Source organism: Lactuca sativa, chromosome 5 (genome assembly GCF_002870075.4).
Source record: "Lactuca sativa cultivar Salinas chromosome 5, Lsat_Salinas_v11, whole genome shotgun sequence".
Classification (NCBI taxonomy): Eukaryota; Viridiplantae; Streptophyta; class Magnoliopsida; order Asterales; family Asteraceae; genus Lactuca; species Lactuca sativa.
In genome coordinates this window covers 117,450,137-117,463,800 of record NC_056627.2, presented here as the reverse complement: position 1 = coordinate 117,463,800, position 13,664 = coordinate 117,450,137, and positions in this window count along the sequence as shown.

Genomic DNA, 13,664 nt, shown 5'->3' with positions numbered 1-13,664 from the left:
GGATCGGAACTGGAACAACATTTGGTGGGGGTTTTGTTTTTTTGAGTTGTTTGATCAACAGGAAGAACGAAGGAGGAAGGGTGTGGGTTTCTCCGATGATGAATCGTAGCAACGATTAGTCTCCGGCGAGTCCTCGTGCTCCATTCTCGTCGCCGACCGCAGAAGTCAACGGAACAACAGCAACAACCGTCAATGGTGGAGTGATGTTTGGTGATTAGGTTGCTGCCGATTGGAAATCATTAACTGGGGTGTTTAGGTGGTGCTAGACGACGGTGAAAGACATAGAAGGAGGAGGAGGGCGCCATGGCCGACAACTTTATAGGTTTCTTTTTCTTTCTCTTTTTATTTTGACTATAAACCAATGGAGTTTGATCAACATGTTCAGATAGGTGATTGGGTTTGTTAAGGGGGTGTTAGGCTTAGCTTTTGAATGGCCAAAAGTCCTTTTAGGAAAAAACTTAGGCAAAAGATGTTTGGTAAAAGACTTCAAAAAGCTACTTTTGGATTTTACAAAGAAGGAAAATCAACTTCTTGGAAAAGTCAGGAAAACCTGACTTTTTGTAACTTTTCCAAAAAGATCTTTTGGCCTCTAAAAAGCTAAGCCAAACACCCCTAAATTCGACATATGTAGGTGGAAGGAAACTAGATTGAAATGAGGGTAGCAGCTGGTGTAGTGTTCAGGAAGTTCTTGTCACATTCCAAAACCAAGAACGGCGGAAACGTTCTGGGGCGGAGGACGTCATGCACAGTATCCCAAAAATAAAAAGTAGTAAACAAGCAACAACATCATCCATTGCATTAATAATATAATTTTAATACAAGTGTTCTGTCAAATTATACTAGACACTAAAGTATAAACAAAATAAAAGATGAGTCTTGAACGAGCTCCAACTTCTTTAAACCTTGCATCGGTACCTGTCTGCTGTTGACCTGAGGATACAAGTTATTTTGAAAGAGAGTATCAGCTTTAAAGCTGGTGAGATCATAAGTATTTTAATGTCTTAATTTGTATGTAAGTATTTGAAAAACATGTAATGAAAGACTTGAAAATGTTTTGAAAGGAAGTTCGTGTAAATATGAAAATGTTTGTGAAACAACTGTAAACGTTTGAAAAACCCTAGAATCCCTATGATTTCTACTAGTATAAAAGGCAGTCTTTTACCAAGACCTAACTGTTTTAATGTAGTCTTCTACCGAGACTTAACTGTTCTAATGTAGTCTTCTACCAAGACTTAACTATGCTACTATTATTATTATTATAAGAATTTGTATCCTTTGGTACTAGAATACTCAAATAATTCACCTCATCAGTTATGTGAATGAGTCACAAGATGGAGGTAATAATATAAATAACCTAAGTGTTATCCTTTTGTACTAGGATAATTAACAGTGCCAACTGAAGACATTTGTAGATGTACATTTACCTCTGTTGCTAACAGCTGGGTATAGGAATAGTCAGTCCCTTAAAGTATACCTGTAATGGTATCAACCGTTCACATCCGTAGATGTGCTTTTACCTCTGTAGCTAACAGAGATTATAGGGATGGTTAATCCCACAAGTATCCTTTGGTACTAGGATATTAAATCCAATCTATCTCGCCGATTATGTGATTGTATCACAAAGTGAAGATAAGAATGAGGATTATATAACAGAATCTATACATATAAAATGTACTATTAATTCATCATATGTTATCTATGTAGACGTACTTATGTAAGTGTACTGTACTCATGTAGATGTATCTATGTAGATGTACTCACGTAGGTGTACCTATGTAGATGTACTCATGTAGATGTATCTATGTATAAGTACTCATGTAAGTGTAATCATGTAAAGGTAATCATGTAAATGTAATCATGTAACTGTAATCATGTAAATGTACTCATGTAGATGTATCTATGTAATAGTATAGTAATGTACTGTGTGCATTAGCTATAATGTGTGTTCTCTATCTATCTAGCAAGCATTGACTCATGAATGAACTAACTCATTGTATGATATCGCGTTCTAGTAATAGTTCTAGTATCTTCCTAAACTACCCATATGGTAGCTTACTAGTAATGTAACTGGTACGTATTAACATGGATGTATACCCTTGCTACCCAAGGGTATTGAATGAACTGGAAGAACCTTTACATATGTACACAGGATATATAACTAATATTGAAACGACCTTCGGATAGGTACCCGATATCCCACCAGACCACATCTCAAGCGAAAAAGGAAATAGGGTGGATAGCCTTCCTAAGTCTTTTAAACATTTCTTATATAACTATACATATATAGGCATGCAATTGATAATATAAAAGCATAAATTAAATTTTGTAAAACCTTTCAACATAATTATTATCTAAGAAAAGATCGACTTGATGTCAATCTATAAAACGGTTTGAAAGCATGGGTTTGATAAAACAGTTTAAGTATAAAGAAACATTTGTTTGAAACAATATTGTAAATGAGTTTGAAATGAAACATACAGAGTAAAATGTACAGTTTAATAAGGAGTTTTAAACATATAAAGTGTTTATGAAAATCATTTGAAGGAAACTGTTTGGTAAAACGGCTAATAAATAGTAAATCATTTGAACGCTGCTTATTAATCACATGTGATTGACATAATAAGTAGCATGATTCTACTAGTATCCCCCCATAAATCATTTAAAAACATTTAAAACATTGATTAAGGGGTATGAACTCACCTGTTGCGAGTGGATCAGAAGGAAGTGTCGGATAAGTGTTTGGTGTCGAGTGAAGACTTAGACACGCACAAAGATCCTAATTACATATGAGGATATATGTATATAAACAATTAGTCTTTAAACAACTAATAAACAAGTCAAGACACTCTAGGACATGACAAACACTTTGTATAAGTGTTATAAGTGTTAAGGAGTGCGTCTAAGTGTTGTAGGGAAAGGCTAGTATGATTGGGGTTCAAGGAATACTCTTAAAATGAGTTTACTACCTAAGGAACAACACCCCTTGAGTTTACAGTTGTAAACTCTTGAGTTTACGGTCGTAAACTCCTAACCTTTTGACCATTTGTTGTTTTGAAGTCTTCTAAGCTATTCCAAGCATTCCTACTTCATGATTTAGCATTAGGAAGTGTTGTGTGGCATCAAAACACTCCTAAATGGAGTTTACGGTTTAAGGACCATTTCTCCATGAGTTTACTACCTTAAACTCATGAGTTTACTACCTTAAACTCCTAAGTTTGGTATTTGGCGGTTTTCAAGTCCTTAGCTCAAACATGGCAATAGTCTGGGTTAGATTTAGACATAAGGAACAACCGTGGGACATTTATGGGACTTTTACACATATTTGGGGTGTTTACGGTTTTAGGAGATCCCTAAACCGTAAAAACATAAAAATGTATGATTTTGGTGCTTTTGTGTGATAAACTCATCAAGGATGAATCTAGACAAGTCCCTAAGGCATTGTGAAGCATCTAGGCACCCTAACACACCACTTTGGCCCTATTCTTGGTGTTTACGGTTTTGGGACCTCCCAAAACCGTGAATACCTTTAACTTGGTGTTCTTGGGACTTTTATTTGATATAAACATGTATATCAAGCTTTAAATGACTCTACGATAGAAGTACTTACATTGTGGAAGCTTGAAATGAACTTAAAGTCCAAGAACACTAGTGTGTGTTCTTGGTGTTTTTGGAAAACTAGTCAAAACACAAAAATGGATGGATTAAGTGATATACTAACTTTAAAGTGCTAGAAACACTTACTAGATTGAAGATCTTGAATAATTTCTAGGATGATACTTGAGAGGATTTTTGGAGTTTACTCTTTTGGTAAATGGGGAGTAAACACAAATGACTAGTTTTTGGGGAGTAAACTCATGCTTAAGGTGTTTGCGTTTTTTGGAAGATTTTTCGACCCAAACATAAAAGTTTGGTCGTGAACTTCTAAGACACGAGGTGTTTGCGGTTTTTAAATTTCAAAACCCGAGACAGCACTTTCTTTCACCCGTTCGTTTAAAGAATAATATTAAAATAATCAAACGAACTTTAAATTTGCTAAAATAAGTAATAATATAATTGACCGATAAATCGAAGTGATTGACTTTTAGGGTTTGACCGAATGAAAATTTCGAGTTGTCACGTCATCCCCCTGTTAAAGGGAATTTAGTCCCGAAATTAGAATTTAGGTAAGGAAGTAGGTATGAATGATCGAGTCAAGAGGTGGGAAACTTCCTAATCGATTGTTTCTCGTGTTCATAAGTGAATTTGGGTCCTCGATTGGTATCCCAACGAACCTTCACTAAATGGCGACGGCGTTGCTTCGTCCGCTTGACCACTCGGGCGAGGGTCACTACGGTTCCTATACGAAGGCGAGGATCTCGTTAATCTTGATCTCGTCGAGTATGCTTACGTGGGTCCTAACGGAAAGGCATGGTTTCAAGATCGAGACGCGAAGAGTAAATATACTTTACTGAGTTAGCGGAGTAGGTCTAGTTTGCGAGGTTCAGGACCAATTCTGGTAAGAATCTCGGAGGTCCTATCTATCTTGGATTTAGCTTTCCACGCTTTATGCAACGTATTAAGACATTACCAGAGTGAGATTTCCTAAAGAATTTGGTCTCTCACTTGGAATTCCAAAGGTTCTTTCTCTTGCTTATCTTCCCCGTCAAGGGCCACCCCTTGTTGGGTTAAAGTCGTACATGTTTTTGTAATTTGCGAGGAGTTCTTGATGATCTATGACCGTAGGTCTGTAAGACCTAGAATTTGGCGAATTCCTGTCGGCGTCTCTGGTGTCGAAAAATTCTCAATGGTTTTGATAAATTGACAGAGTACTCAAGAATTTCCACATCACTAATAGTGTGTCTTAGGAAATTTTGACTCTTTAATTCCAAAACTAGTGTTCAGAGAACTTTTCGAAAAGTATCTCCGAGGGTAATGTTTCCGTGGGTTCCTTCTTACTACGAGGGTAGATAAGTAAGTCGTTACAGGGAGAGTGACGAACTGATCCAAGTAAGAAAGACGGACTCTATTCATTAAACTCATGAATGCTTCGGGCGTATTGGTCCTATACGAGGGGTATCACTACGGACTCGAAGTGTCCGCATTGAGTTCGGAGGGTAGTCTTCAGGACATCCTTCCCTTACACTCAATCTGGTGATATTCGGATCTCAGGTCCATTTCTGAAAGTAATTCTTTCCTTGCGTTTGCTCAACCACTTCATCTATGCGAGGTAGAGACAACGATTTCTAATGGAAAATCTTGACGGAGTCCTCAATATCTGAGGTACATACGATACAATCCGTCAACCTCTGGAAGAATAAGACCGGGGCTCTCCAGGGTGGAAAGCCTAGTCTTCCAATTCTATTTCTGTGCAATTCGCTAAGTTGTCCGGACTGTTCTTGCATCTCCGTAGGTGTTTAGACTGTAGGGCGATATGCTTACAGGAATCATACTGGGTTCTAAGTTTGTTCACATGATGATGCGATTACTCGTAGGCTTGGGCAGTTCTCCGTCCTGAAGTTCATATTAGAATTTATACATGGTTTCACAAATCACAATCTCGTGTATACGAGTCGTATATAATTAAGATTGAAAAGGTAGTCGAATAACTGATTCTTCTTTAAGCTCACATCCCATCGAGGAAAATGAAGTTAAAGTGGAATCATCAATTCTAAACCTGTAGAACCTTGATTATATATTACCCTTATGTATACATTCCTCAGTGATAGATCAACCGTATGAATCCTTGGATTGAACTTGACGTACTGCACGAGTGGTACTTCGGGGATTTCTTTGGAAAAGAAAAGAACTATGGGGTACTCCAGGCATGAGTACTTCGGTGTTCTAAAATGACGGTTTCGCTAAAAAGACGTTTACTGATAAAGAGATGTACGTATGAAGCTGTTTTTGTGAGGATCAAATTGAATCGAGTCGTATGACAATGTCAGAATCATACTGAAACTTAAAGACATTAGATTTGAACATAAGACGTTTACAGACAAAATACAACCGTGCAACCATCAACAGAGTTACAGTACTTTAGATTTACTACAAGACTATTGTTGCGAATAAGGTATACTACAAAAGACAAGTATACGCAGCACGAACATCCTTATACCGATAGGATCCCGCAAAAGATAAGAGTCTAGTTGCACTAGTTCTGGATAGTTTATAAGTCTGCTACAACAACATGCCTAAGTTACATTAACGTGGTTCCGGAGCAGGTTCTCCTGCAGCTGTGATCCTGAGAATCTTCCCGTCTGCGCCAGAGTTCTTTGCTATAGGGCAATCCTTCTTAAAGTGCCCTATCTCTCCGCATTGGTGGCAGGACTAGCTAGTACTAGCATTGGTGGCGGGAGTGTGGTGTTTAGCCAGTGTTATGTGGACACGAGTGCCTTCCTCATTACTCCACCTTGGAAATTGCTTCCTAAAGCGTTTTGCAGGAGTTGCCACTTGTGGCTGGGGCGTGGCAAGTCTTTGGGCTCTCTTGCGCTCCTTTTGGGCTTGACGATATTGTCTCTTCCTTTTGGTCTTACGGCTTTGCAAGTCCATGACTGTTGCCATTTGTTGGTTTCCCGGTTTGGTACTACCATCGGAACTCTCAACTCCTTTGTCAGTCTTGCTTGTGTTGCCTGAGTTGATGGGTGTAAGGAAAGTTGTCATAGCAGCTGCTACTGCAGCTTGTAATGTACCGGCGTCAATATGGAGGATAAGGGTTTTGTTGCTCGACTGGTTGTTTCCAGATGACGACATGATTCTGTAATACGAAAGATAAGGATTTTGTGAGTGATTCTGGTTGACTCTAGATGTACTTTGATTGTTCAAGTAAAGAGTAGAAGTATGTTCGCGAAGGTTTGACCTACATCCCTATGATGCAGTCCTAGTACTGAGTGGGAGTAAGTTCGTAAAATGGTCTCAAGACGTTTGTCGTTCAAGCCGAGGTATCGATGGTTGGTGAATAACATGATCCAACCACTAAAAGAGACTTGGATATGTATCGGGAGTTAAATTACTATAGTCCAATGACTTGACTAAAGCAGGTTTCAGATAGACTCCAATGAAAGTATGATAAGAGTACTTGAATAAAGAATGACACAGAAGTTAGCCGACTGTCAAAATCTTTGATATTCATGACGTAAAAGTTCGTGAAATGACCTGGTAAAAAGGTCTTACATTATATCCAGCGAAGATAGTCCTTGACAGCATAAAGACCTAACCAAAAGTACTTACAGTACAAGATAATTTTATAGAAAATGCCACATCGGGCATAGACAGAAATCAATTCTTTTCTAACAAGGAAAGTAAAGTAAGGCATCTACTACTGGCGACGGTCATCCCTCTGGTGAACTCTCAGTTCAGCCAGTTGACGTTCCACATCAAGTAGGTGTCTTTCGTACACCCTCTGGCGTTCTCGGAGCTCTATGACTTCGACTCGTGATTCAGCCAGTGCTTGAAGCAGGGTTTCATGGTTTCTCTCAGATCTCTCACGAGCATCTTCTAGACGAATGGTGCGGAGGGTATGCATTCTCGCATTGGCGACAACTTCTGTGATTTGATGTAGGGCTGTCCTGCCTTGAATCTCATTTCGGGCCACTCTGCGGACCAAGAATGGCAAGACTCTGTCTGCTGAGCCCCCATTGTTCAGGTCATAGAAGCTTCAGTCACCATTAAATGGCATGGGTTGATCTTGTCCTTGGCTCCATGTTTCCAAGCATTCTACCCACTCAGGCGTCGGGCCATGAAAAGCCAGACGAGAGCTAGGAATTGGAACAGGAGCTGCCTGGGGTAGGTTCTCAACCTCGGGTTCGGAGTTAGCGTCGTTCGAAAGGTCTTCATCATGGTGATCATTCAAAGGGATAGGATGATCATTCTCTAGTTCTTCTCCAAACCAACCAGCTATGACTTCGTTCGGAAGATACTGGTTGCCGAGGGGATGGAGTCCAGCCATGTTATCTACGCGGGAATTTGGGGTAAGAAAATAATTATTAGAAGAACTATCTAGATAATTATTTAGAAAATCTTCATTAGTTACATCGCTATTTGTGAAGTACATACCAGTTATATGTAATCTAAACAGGATAGGCCTTCGAATAAGTGACCTTAACTCCAAATTCACACAGAATAGGGGTAAAGTAAAATTTTCACAAATTCTAAGTCTATAACATCCTAATTACATATAGCCTTAGTGTATCCACTTAGCAACTATCAACTTAGTATTGAAGATCCCGTTTTAGTTCTCAACTATAAAGTACTTATAGTAACACCAAATACCCCTATAGTATTTTAAGTTTAATGTTATGTTCTACTGTTCTCATTGTGGTATTGTTGGTAAGATTTTAGACTTGTTGCAACCACACAACTACACTTAGGCACATGCTAGTCAACCCTCGGATAATATAGTTGAACAGGCCATATCTTCCCAGTTTTGACCATATGTCTCTAAGTCCACCTATGTTGCCCAACAATCGTAATTCTTTTGTACTTTCCTAGTGACACTGATTTTAGTATGAATGCAGGCACGTATACTAAATTAAATATTTTACTATTTAAAGTAGAAACTCTTGGTCAGAATAATTTTAATCCCATTGTATTTATAGTTGGTATATCTTTTATGGGTTGATATACTTAATTCACTATAAACAATGCTCTGATACCAATCTGTCACACCCCAAAACCAAGAACGGCGGAAACGTTCTGGGGCGAAGGACGTCATGTACAGTATCACAACAATAAAAAGTAGTAAACAAGCAACAACATCATCCATTACATTAATAATATAATTTTAATACAAGTGTTCTGTCAAATTATAATAGACACTAAAGTATAAACAAAATAAAAGATGAGTCTTGAACGAGCTCCATCTTCTCTAAACCTTGCATCGGTACCTGTCTGCTGTTGACCTGAGGATACAAGTTATTTTGAAAGAGAGTATCAGCTTTAAAGCTAGTGAGATCATAAGTATTTTAGTGTCTTAATTTGTATGTAAGTATTTGAAAAACATGTAATGAAAGACTTGAAAATGTTTTGAAAGGAAGTTCGTGTAAGTATGAAAATGTTTGTAAAACAACTGTAAACGTTTGAAAAACCCTAGAATCCCTATGATTCCTACTAGTATAAAAGGCAGTCTTTTACCAAGACCTAACTGTTCTAATGTAGTCTTCTACCGAGACTTAACTGTTCTAATGTAGTCTTCTACCAAGACTTAACTATGCTACTATTATTATTATTATAAGAATTTGTATCCTTTGGTACTAGAATACTCAAATAATTCACCTCATCAGTTATGTGAATGAGTCACAAGATGGAGGTAATAATATAAATAACCTAAGTGTTATCCTTTTGTACTAGGATAATTAACAGTGCCAACTGAAGATATCCGTAGATGTACATTTACCTCTGTTGCTAACAGCTGGGTATAGGAATAGTCAGTCCCTTAAAGTATACCTGTAATGGTATCAACCGTTGACATCCGTAGATGTGCTTTTACCTCTGTAGCTAACAGAGATTCTAGGGATAGTTAATCCCACAAGTATCCTTTGGTACTAGGATATTAAATCCAATCTATCTCGCCGATTATGTGATTGTATCACAAAGTGAAGATAAGAATGAGGATTATATAACAGAATCTATACATATAAAATGTACTATTAATTCATCATATGTTATCTATGTAGACGTACTTATGTAAGTGTACTATACTTATGTAGATGTATCTATGTAGATGTACTCATGTAGGTGTACCTACGTAGATGTACTCATGTAGATGTATCTATGTATAAGTACTCATGTAAGTGTAATCATGTAAAGGTAATAATGTAAATGTAATCATGTAACTGTAATCATGTAAATGTACTCATGTAGATGTATCTATGTAAAAGTATAGTAATGTACTGTGTGCACTAGCTATAATGTGTGTTCTCTATCTATCTAGCAAGCATTGACTCATGAATGAACTAACTCATTGTATGATATCGAGTTCTAGTAATAGTTCTAGTATCTTCCTAAACTACCCATATGGTAGCTTACTAGTAATGTAACTGGTACGTATTAACATGGATGTATACCCTTGCTACCCAAGGGTATTGAATGAACTGGAAGAACCTTAATGACTATATATGTACACAGGATATATAACTAATATTGAAACGACCTTTGGATGGGTACCCGATATCCCACCAGACCACATCTCAAGCGAAAAAGGAAATAGGGTGGATAGCCTTCCTAAGTTTTTAAACATTTCTTATATAACTATACATATATAGGCATGCAATTGATAATATAAAAGCATAAAATAAGTTTTGTAAAACCTTTCAACATAATTATTATCTAAGAAAAGATCGACTTGATGTCAATCTATAAAACGGTTTGAAAGCATGGGTTTGATAAAACAGTTTAAGTACAAAGAAACATTTGTTTGAAACACAATTGTAAATGAGTTAGAAATGAAACATACAGAGTAAAATGTACAGTTTAATAAGGAGTTTTAAACATATAAAGTGTTTATGAACATCATTTGAAGGAAACTGTTTGGTAAAACGGCTAATAAATAGTAAATCATTTGAACACTGCTTATTAATCACATGTGATTGACATAATAAGTAGCATGATTCTACTAGTTTCCCCCCATAAATCATTTAAAAACATTTAAAACATTGATTAAGGGGTATGAACTCACCTGTTGCGAGTGGATCGGAAGGAAATGTCGGATAAGTGCTTGGTGTCGAGTGAAGACTTAGACACGCACAAAGATCCTAATTACATATGAGGACATATGTATATAAACAATTAGTATTTAAACAACTAATAAACAAGTCAAGACACTCTAGGACATGACAAACACTTTGTATAAGTGTTATAAGTGTTAAGGAGTGCGTCTAAGTGTTGTAGGGAAAGGCTAGTATGATTGGGGTTCAAGGAATACTCTTAAAATGAGTTTACTCCCTAAGGACCAACACCCCTTGAGTTTACGGTCGTAAACTCCTAACCTTTTGACCATTTGTTGTTTTGAAGTCTTCTAAGCTATTCCAAGCATTCCTACTTCATGATTTAAGCCTTAGGAAGTGTTGTGTGGCATCAAAACACTCCTAAATGGAGTTTACGGTCTAAGGACCATTTCTCCATGAATTTACTACCTTAAACTCATGAGTTTACTACCTTAAACTCCTAAGTTTGGTATTTGGCGGTTTTCAAGTCCTTAGCTCAAACATGGCAATAGTCTAGGTTAGATTTAGACATAAGGAACAACCATTTATGGGACTTTTACACATATCTAGGGTGTTTATGGTTTTGGGAGATCCCTAAATCGTAAAAACATAAAAATGTAAGATTTTGGTGCTTTTGTGTGATAAACTCATCAAGGATGAATCTAGACAAGTCCCTAAGGCATTGTGAAGCATCTAGGCACCCTAACACACCACTTTGGCCCTATTCTTGGTGTTTACGGTTTTGGGACCTCCCAAAACCGTGAATACCTTTAACTTGGTGTTCTTGGGGCTTTTATTTGATATAAACATGTATATCAAGCTTTAAATGACTCTAGGATAGAAGTACTTACATTGTGGAAGCTTGAAATGAACTTAAAGTCCAAGAACACTAGTGTGTGTTCTTGGTGTTTTTGGAAAACTAGTCAAAACACAAAAATGGTTGGATTAAAGGATGTACAATCACTAGATTAAGTGATATACTAACTTTAAAGTGCTAGAAACACTTACTAGATTGAAGATCTTGAATAATTTCTAGGATGATACTTGAGAGGATTTTTGGAGTTTACTCTTTTGGTAAATGGGGAGTAAACACAAATGACTAGTTTTTGGGGAGTAAACTCATGCTTAAGGTGTTTGCGTTTTTTGGAAGATTTTTCGACCCAAACATAAAAGTTTGGTCGTGAACTTCTAAGACACGAGGTGTTTGCGGTTTTTAAATTTCAAAACCCGAGACAGCACTTTCTTTCACCCGTTCGTTTAAAGAATAATATTAAAATAATCAAACGAACTTTAAATTTGCTAAAATAAGTAATAATATAATTGACCGATAAATCGAAGTGATTGACTTTTAGGGTTTGACCGAATGAAAATTTCGAGTTGTCACATCATCCCCCTGTTAAAGGGAATTTAGTCCCGAAATTAGAATTTAGGTAAGGAAGTAGGTATGAATGATCGAGTCAAGAGGTGGGAAACTTCCTAATCGATTGTTTCTCGTGTTCATAAGTGAATTTGGGTCCTCGATTGGTATCCCAACGAACCTTCACTAAATGGCGACGGCGTTGCTTCGTCCGCTTGACCACTCGGGCGAGGGTCACTACGGTTCCTATACGAAGGCGAGGATCTCGTTAATCTTGATCTCGTCGAGTATGCTTACGTGGGTCCTAACGGAAAGGCATGGTTTCAAGATCGAGAAGCAAAGAGTAAATATACTTTACTGACTTAGCGGAGTAGGTCTAGTTTGCGAGGTTCAGGACCGATTCTGGTAAGAATCTCGGAGGTCTTATCTATCTTGGATTTAGCTTTCCACGCTTTTTGCAACATATTAAGACATTCCCAGAGTGAGATTTCCTAAAGAATTTGGTCTCTCACTTGGAATTCCAAAGGTTCTTTCTCTTGCTTATCTTCCCCGTCAAGGGCCACCCCTTGCTGGGTCAAAGTCGTACGGGTTTATGTAATTTGCGAGGAGTTCTTGATGATCTATGACCGTAGGTCTGTAAGACCTAGAATTTGGCGAATTCCTGTCGGCGTCTCTGGTGTCAACAAATTCTCAATGGTTTTGACAAATTGACAGAGTAAGAATTTCCACATCACTAATAGTGTGTCTTAGGAAATTTTGACTCTTCAATTCCAAAACTCGTGTTCAGAGAACTTTGCGAAAAGTATCTCTGAGGGTAATGTTTCCGCAGGTTCCTTCTTACTACGAGGGTAGATAAGTAAGTAGTTACAGGGAGAATGACGAACTGATCTAAGTAAGAAAGACGGACTCTATTCATTAAACTCATGAATGCTTCAAAGATTTTCTAAATTGCGAAGACTACATATAGTGTGGAACTCAAGAATTAAACTATGCTTATCACTTCTTTTCTTAATTGCATAGACTTCCAATGTGGAAACCAAGAATAAAACAATTGTCACACCCTGAAAACCGAAGGCAGAAATATTTTCGGGGTTGACTCCACGTTGAGTATCAAATCCAATGTACATAGTAAGTAAAGTGAAACAAACATCACATTACATATTAAAAGTTTTACAATTTGTTTCAAAAGACACAGTTTATACAGTTGTGATACATAGTATAGATATGAACAAAACGAACGAGCTTTGCACGCACACCATCCTGGATCAAGTAAGTCTTCGGGTACCTGTACTATCGTTGACCTGAGAACACAAGCGGTTTAAAAATCAGCATAACGCTGGTGAGTTCATAAGTAGTTTTGTTTTGTGAAAATGTACATGTTTCCTTTCTATTTCTGAAAATGTAACACACACCAAGAAAATCCCACATTTTCTTAAAAGTTGGTTGTTGTTTCACAAAAGTAAAGTATAGTTTGGTTATCCAATTCGTTAAACTATTCTGTTTACGTACCATTGTATTCCCAGGAAAGTCCCATACTTTCCTGAATTTTAGTTATTGTAAAAGATGTAATGGTATTCAGTTTGTTACACGTTTCTGGTTGTGTATATGTTACCCCGAAATGCCCCATG